Source organism: Strigops habroptila, chromosome 18 (genome assembly GCF_004027225.2).
Source record: "Strigops habroptila isolate Jane chromosome 18, bStrHab1.2.pri, whole genome shotgun sequence".
Taxonomy (NCBI): Eukaryota; Metazoa; Chordata; class Aves; order Psittaciformes; family Psittacidae; genus Strigops; species Strigops habroptila.
In genome coordinates this window covers 4908509-4916661 of record NC_044294.2, presented here as the reverse complement: position 1 = coordinate 4916661, position 8153 = coordinate 4908509, and the positions used below count along the sequence as shown (strand labels likewise).

The window sequence follows — 8153 nt, the reverse complement described above, 5'->3', positions numbered from 1 at the left end:
GTGGAGACAAGATGATGGGTTGGTGGAGCATGAAGTCCCTGTGTACTCCTGTTGCTGGTATCACTTATGAGCATGCTTACAGCGAGGACTGCCTAAGGCAGAGAGAAACCCAATCTGCAGCCCTTGAGCTGACTGGGAATGAGGAAGCAGATTAGGGCTTCACCACAGGATTTGGGTTGGCCCAGGAAAGCACCTACTGATAGCCAAAAATGAATGGTCTTAGCTGCTTGACCAACCCAATCTGCCCCATATCCTTATTGTGTCCCAGCTGTGGCTTCCCTTTCATGCTCAGGATATTGGTCAAACAGAGACTCAGTGAGACACAGTCAGGAACACTGGCCGTCCCTCTTGAGGTCTCAGTTCACCAGCCAAGCTCCCTTCAAGGTGGTCAAAAGATGCTGTTTTAAAGAAGTCAAACCAAGTTTATTTTCAGAAGAGAGTCTCTCCAGTAATATTTTATTCATGGCTTCCAGCTCACGCAGTTTCACCACTTGAGATTCCCTGCATTAACATCAGTGCAGTGGAGGGGACTGAACTGATTTCACTTGGGACATACAGGATTGGTTCTTATAGAATCGTAGAATGGTTTGGGTTGGAAGGGAACTTAAAGCTCATCCAGATCCAATCCCCTGCCACAGACAGGGACACCTTCCACTAGAGCAGGTTGCTCCAAGCCCCTGTGTCCAACCTGGCCTTGAACACTGCCAGGGATGGGGCAGCCACAGCTTCTCTGGGCACCCTGTGCTAGCGCCTCACCACCCTCATAGGGAAGAACTTTATATCCAACCTGAACTTCCCTGTTTGAGTTTAAACCCATTCCCCCTTGTTTTAAATATGAAGTGGATATGCTCTGTTCCCATGCTTCTGGTGCTATTTTGGTCCTTTCCAAGCAATTTGCGGGTAGGAGCCCTGCCCCTTAGCAAGCAGCTAGAGGATAATAATGCATCTAAGAGGACCAAGCTGTAGTTTTGCACAGCACGTCGCCAGGACTGTTGAAGAGCCAGATTTATGGAGCGAGGGCTGCATTCCTTCACCACTAGACACTGCGGCATCCCCACCCACCAGCTGCTGCCCAGCCTGAGCAAGTCATGTCCCAGCCTCGCTGCAGCTACACCCAGGAAGCAGAGGAGCCTTAAACAAGCCATTTCATTTCTGGGGAACCCCATGGCCCAAGCAGTCAGGTCTGGGTCTCCCTGTGCGTTTGCTCGGGGTGAAATTGGAGGGCTCCAGCTTCTTTTTGCAGGTCTCTTCCTCCCACTTCATCTGAGAAGGTGGCCTCTGCTTGCCCTTGCTCCCCGGTGTCTCGGATCTCACCCGTCTCCATGGCAGTGAGATGGCAGTGATAATGGCCTGAGATGTCCTTCAGTCTTGAAGAACTGATGCAGCCCTGATCGTGTTACAGCTCGATCCTACTTACTCTTCAACATAGCAGAGGGATAGTCCCATCTGCTCCTAAGAAAGAGAAGAAATAACAATTCCCTGCCCCTGGTCAAGTGCCAGAGCTGTGGCGCAGACTGTCTTCTCATGCCTGTTGTCAGATGACAGTGCTACCTGCCTGGGAGAACCCACAAGGATTAGGACTTGCTCCCTTTGGCTTACCTCTCTTCCTTACCTGTCTCCGCTCTAGGACAGGGTGTTAGTCTGAATCGGTGGCTTATCCTATGTAAGTACACAGGAGCCCTAATCTCCTTGCCAGGGTTTGTGTATTAGTGAGTTAGGTTGATATGGATTATCAGACCAGAAACAACCACCCTCTAACTCTATACCATGGAGAGATGGGAACTTGTCCAAAACAGAATGCACTTCCTGAGGGGGGGCAACCAGCCAAATTGGATCAGCTCCCAAGGCTTTGAGTCTACAGGATAAGCATGCCCTTAGATCTAGTTTTTAACCCAGACTTCAGAACTGGGTGCTCAGATCTATCCTCTGTACCAAAGTATCCGCTCCCCTTCAGACTTGAGGACTGACCAGAAAAGAACAGCACATTTACAGCTTGAGCCCATCTCCTGCAAAAAAAGAACAGAACTGAACACCAGAAGCTGATACACCAACTCATTTCATTGTTTCTCTTGCACCCATGAAACAGGTTGCGAGAGGGTGGCTCCATACTCATGGCTGAGGCATGGAGCAGTCCCTGGAAGAACGCAATCCTGGCTGCTGTAAGAGAAGAGCCACCGAGTTGTTCAACAACACCGTGCTGTGTTTTGGGATCCTCAACAGAAAGAAGTGATGCCTCAGGAGCAGCGTGGCTGAGCCAGTCCTCCAGTGGTTTTGCTGCTCTTTAAGGAAGGCAATAGACTGTATAGTTATCACCTGAAATGGGATAAAATCCCTCCCACCAAACTATACAACCTACTACCTCACCTCCACAGAGCAGTACAGAGGTCTTGTCTGATGCACGCTGTATCACTGGCTTTGTGTTACTTGCACCACCTGCCTCCGTGCTTGGTGTAGAAGATGAGAGGATGAGAACTGAAGACCTGACTGTCTCCTTAGGAAAGACAGTAGATTGTATAGTTAGCTCAAAGGGAGGACCGGACTCCACAACTATTCAATCTACTACCTCAGCCTCAAGGACAGCTTGGGACCATGGCAGCCTAAGGCAGTGAGATGATCATTATCCAGGTGTTGGCTACTCTGCAGCTCCTGTGAAGAGAAACATGTGAAAATTCATCAGGCTCATGATGTTAGGGAAAGGAGTCTCATACCCTACCCGTCCTGGAGCTCCCTTTCCTTCTTTAAACCTCCTTCAGTCTGCTTGGACTATCCTTTATCCTCGGCAATCACAAACTTTATGCACCCAAGAGCTTACGGAAGTGGCAGCCCTCCCCTTTGAACCCAGGGCCATACACGCAGATAGCAGAGCTCTCATGGAACTGCAATAATGCCAAGTAACATACAGCCAGGCTGACCTCACCTCTTGAACACACACCATATCTAGAACAAACCTGCCAGCCCAGATAAGAGAATCCATCCATTTAGCTGCTATGCACTCCAGGGAATTGAGCAGATTAGAAATAACTGACTACAAGGAAGCTTTTAGGCTGCAAACGTAATGGTATCGAGTACATCAAGACAGATCTCATTTCCTAAACAAATGAGTGCAACAGGCAGGCTTGGTGTCCCTTTAATGCTATAGCACAGCCAGGCAGTATTAGCATGGATCTGAGACAGACTGGCTACCCCCCAAGCCCTTGGCTCACCTTCTGAGACTTTCTCATTCTCTGTACACCCAAATACAGATGCAAGGTATTAAGCTGGTAGTTTAAAAAGGTTCTTTTGCAATGAGAAATCATTCCCCTTGGAGATGAAAGAAAGCCATAACGACAAGGGAGCCACACGTAGCACATTAAGCGGGCTGCATGTGCAGCACAATGGAGCCCCAGAGGAGGACTTCCCACAGGATCTCAGCAGGAGGTGTCCCCAGGCTCCCCGAGCATCTGCTGAGTGCTGTGGTGGGACAGGCAGGCGCTAAGGCAGAAGTCTCCAAGGAGACAAAGGCTGCCTGATGCTTCGTGCTTCCCCAGCTAACAGGCAACAGCTTAAATAAGTGAGATTCCTCAAGGTTTGATGAACTGTGGTAGCTGAGATCCTTCAGGTGAGAGTTCAAGATGGCCTGGGGCAGGAGGATCTCTGTGCAGCAAGGATTGGAAAGTGCCCCTGTTCTTTTGCAGAGCTGTCCAGAAGTCCTTCTCACTGGTGTTCAACACGGTCCAGGTAATTCTCTTAATTTCCTTTGACAAACCCAGCCTTCACAAGGGATGACCTACTGTGCCAGGCCATCTGGCCCAGGCCTCTCCTAGTGTGACAGGGTATAAACAACATCAAAAAATCAATGTTGCAGGACTGATTCCTGCAGCATTTAAGTACCCAGCCCATCCACAGTGCCAAGCACCTTGCATCCCAAACAGCCTTCTGATGGGAAGTATTACTCTTCCTATTTTACTGGCATAAAAATGATGCACAGAGGTTGTACATCCCTCTGTAGCACATATAACACCAGCCAGAGCTTCACCAAGGTTACAGTCAGCCTAAAGGTCCATCCAATGTGTCACACACCACTCTGCCTCATCAGGGACAGAAGAATTACTTTACACTAAAGTGTTTCAGCTTTCCAAGAATTAAACTAGTGCCACAGTTTAATAGAACTAGAAGGAACCATGGTGGCAAGAAAGCCAGTGATTGCTGCCATGGCAGAGCACTGGGGACATGGGTGGCCTGGATGATCACACGGGGTGATGCAGAAGATCATCATCTCCAAAGAGACTTTTGGCATCTGATCTGGAGGAACAATTTTTCCTGATTCCCAATCTGGTGGCTGATATTATTTTAAGCATATAAGCATTTAAAAGGTCACTTTTGATACCATTGCAGAGAAGGTGTTTGGGCCAATCTCAAACTGTGGGTGGGAAATTACGTTAAATAACTCCTAGTTCCCACAGATCTAATTATACATGGAGAGGAGAAAAAAAAATACATCCCTTCTGACTTCTATCAGTAATCCTGAAAACAGGAGATTTAATTATAATAATTGCCTTAATAGTATACGTTTTGGGAATACCCAGCCACTGACTTTTTGCAATCCTGATCTTGCCAGGATCTGTGAAGAAAGGAGTCAAACAGGAGGATTTAGGAATACTACACCTGGTAAGGATCCCTATGACCATCTACCCTTAGCTTCACTGTCATACTTGTTTGTGCTAGGCGCTGTACCATTTGCAATGACAACAAGCCCCTCTCCTGATGGTTTGATGTCTAAACCATCAAGACAAAAGATGGGGAAAGAAGGAGAAGCAGAGAGGTGACCAAATCTGCCTAAGATCATACAGCAAGCCCCTGGTAAAGCTGACACTGGAACCAGCCTTGGGAAACCCTGCTCCAGTCTCTGGTCATGCTGCCAGGGCAATGGTTTGCCTGGGCCAGCCTAACCAGGTCGACGTCCATGACCTCCAACTGTCTTTGATGGAGAGGTTAAAAATGATGTTCTGTTTTAATATCTGCAGGAGAATCATAGATCCTGGGAGACACATCATCACACACGTTCTGGATAACAGCTCAATGATAAAACCCTGCTGGGGTTTCACAAAGATGAATTATGAATTAGTCATATACCCATGCAGCCATAAGATTTGTGCAAACTCCATATCTACAGAGATTCTCTGCACAAATCCCATGGCAATCACCAAGGAGAGCTGCATTCCAGCTCTGCCCTGCTTTCCAGACATGAAGCCTTCCCTTCTAGCTTATCTCTGCTGAAGCATTAGATTTACAAGCGCCTGAACGTGATGCAGCTATTGAAAACAATGGATAAAATAGCCAAGAGGGTCTGTAGGAGGCAGAAGCCTATGCCCCAAAGCTTCTCACTGCCTTCTAAGTTATTTAAGCTCAGGTTTTGAAGATCTTTGGATACTTGACTGCTAAGAAGTGGATGGTTTTGAAATCCACCATTTTCTGTGTAGACCTTAAGGTAGTGGCATTGCAGTTTTCCCCTTCCAGATTCATATGAACCCTTCAAAATTAGCCAAATGTGATTTTTGTGAAAAAACTCAAGGCTGTGAGAGACCACAGGAAGGTCCCTGTGCTCAGAGTGTGCCGCAGCACAGTCCTAATGTGTAGAGCCACTTAGAGGAGTGAGGAAAATTGGCAGGTAAAAAGGATGAATATGTTTCTTCACAGCAAGATCCTCCAGGCTGGCAAAAAAGTCACTTCCAGACCAGGTTTCAGACTCATTCTGGGGAGGAAAAGGTGATCTACAGCTGTTCTTCAGTTAGCAGGGTGGCTCGTGATGACCAGCCCATCAACCCAAGCTGATGTCCCTCCAGATTTCAAAGCATCTGCACACCAAAGATGCCCGAGCATGGCCAAGTCTCTGCCTCTAAAACGGGGAGGCACAGAGCCTGCCTCGGAGAGGAGCTGGAAAGGCTCTGAAGCTTTGAGGAGCTGATCTGGTTTATTAAGGAGCACTGAATGAAATGGAGGAGGAGGGGGAGGAGGAAACCATAAAACAACAAAGTCGCTCCCTTAAAAAGCAGACACTGCTTTCAGCCTTTGTATAGCCGCGGTCCCGCGCGCCGGTGCCAAAACATGCTGGGGACAGGCAGGGCTTCCCAGCAGGAAACCAGGGCCCTGAGTCTCCGAGAGGTTTTCCAGCCTCATGGAGCATGGGAGGACTGGGGCAGAACCAGCCCAGCCAAGGCAAAGCCTGCCTGGGCACAAAATGGCTGACTGTCGGCCATTTTGTTTCCTCAGCTTAGCCTGTAGGGAGGCCGGTGGTGACTTCACGTCCTCGCCTCGCCACGTTGCTGGAGTGGATAAATTCAAAGCAAACAGCCAAAAAAAGCCCACCCTGAACGAAACAAAACCCAAAATAAGCGAAAACAGAAAGAAGCAGGGAAGGTTTTCAATAGCTTCCCCAAGGCTGCTGGGGTGCGTGGCTACATACGGCACCGTTCAGAGCCGCGCGGCTACCGGCCAGCAGCGAGAAACCCGCTCACAGAAAAAGCAGCAAACAGCCCCAAAAAACCCATCTTGAACACACCCCGTGCCACTGGAAAGCCAGAAAATGACATCTGCCAAACTAGCCACGAGGACAAATCGCTTTTTGTCTTCTCGCAGGCCGGGCAGACCTCTTGGGAAAGCGAGGCCAAAAGTCCTCCCAAACCCCCGGTCCTGGTGTCGATACGAAACTATCACGATTCAAAAGAGTTAATCAATAGAGAAAGGGAAATAGAAGTAAAAATGTTTAAAGTTCATTCCTGCAATAGCCTCTTGTATCTCGGCAATGCTTTTCCTCCATGTTCTTTTCATGACGTAGGTAGTATTTCATATCATGTCGTAGCATTTACTATAAAACAATTAGCAAGTATCTTAATAAATAGCTACTCATCTGTTACGGGTTGAGTCCTATCAGATGTTTATAAACATCTGGATCATCATTAATGAATCTGGTATTATTACGTATAATACAGGCATCGGTAACCTGCTTGTTAGGTGATTTATCTTTTATTAACCCTTCATAAATCCATTATTAAAGGTGGCCACAAAGGTGGCATTTTTTTTCTAAATGTTCATGTATTTTCCTTGTAAATTAGCATAGAATTTACGCTCTCCCAAAGGAAAAAAATTCCTAGATTTTTTGTCATAAAAGTAAAACGGGTGCTATTGCTATTTCATAGTGCAATCTTTCTAAAATACTAAAGAATTTCCCAAAATACTAAAAATCAAGAGATGTAAGAGAAAAACATATCTTCCTGTTTTATTTTTACCTGCTCCATACTCAATTCTACGTGTTAGCTCAAAAATCGAAAGAAAGAAGATCCTTTCCTGTAACATTCTATAAAACTCTTCCATGAATACCGTTTCCTTCTCGATGTTCAGCTCCGAAGTTGCCCACAAAAGGTGCAGCTAACATCCACTCCTACCATAGATTTGGACCAAAACACTGAATTTGCAATGCGAACCGCCCGCCCAGCGCCCACACATGCAGCCCTGGCTCCGGGACCACCATCGCCCATGCAATCCTCCACATTGTCCGGGTGTAAGCAAGCTAAAGCAGATACGGAGGCAAATACCTTTCTGTGCAAGAAAAGCGATTTCACCTCTTTCTGCTCCCAGCTCCTTTCTGAAAGTGTCTGCTCCTCTCCAGATGTCTGGGCAGCCCCTCAAGGGAAGGTAGAATGATCGCTCCAACACTGATGCCTGATCAGAGCCCGATCCCACCCATGCCAGTGGACTGAGATCTGCTCCTCCGAACGTCTGTGAACGAAGAGATGTGGCTACTAACTCCAAGACATCCAGGCTACTGAAGGAAACGCAGATTCACTTTAAAAAAAAAAAAAAATAATAATCACTTTTATTTGGCACATATTGTGGTATTTTTGCCACGCTTCTGCACAAAATTGTATGGTAACACCACCAAGTTCCCTTAAACTTTTCAAGGCATGTTACTGTTGATGGCGTCTCTGTCGTGTATCACACCGTAACGTGTGCAGGATACACACGCTGGTGCAGTAAACAGCTTGTGATCACAGTACAGCTCCATCCCCGTAAGAAAAGCAAGGGCTTAAAAAAAAAAGCCAAGAACAGCTCTTTCTTTTAACATTTAAATTAAGATTTTGTATTCCTGAGATGAAAACTTTCGAGGCAAGAAGGCA

General features: G+C 47.1%; 1 long non-coding RNA gene across 2 annotated transcripts; it reads right to left on the bottom strand.

Moving 5' to 3' along the window:
* Window positions 1-422: 422 nt before the first annotated feature.
* Window positions 423-7810, bottom strand: LOC115602237. Of its 2 annotated transcripts, none has more exons than XR_003989632.1 (3): window positions 7572-7810; window positions 2365-2646; window positions 423-2279 (listed from the first exon to the last, which is right to left on the bottom strand). It is a non-coding gene; the product is annotated as an uncharacterized LOC115602237 (long non-coding RNA). The 2 variants fall into 2 exon arrangements; XR_003989633.1 differs by lacking the exon at window positions 7572-7810 and adding an exon at window positions 3204-3778.
* Window positions 7811-8153: the final 343 nt, after the last annotated feature.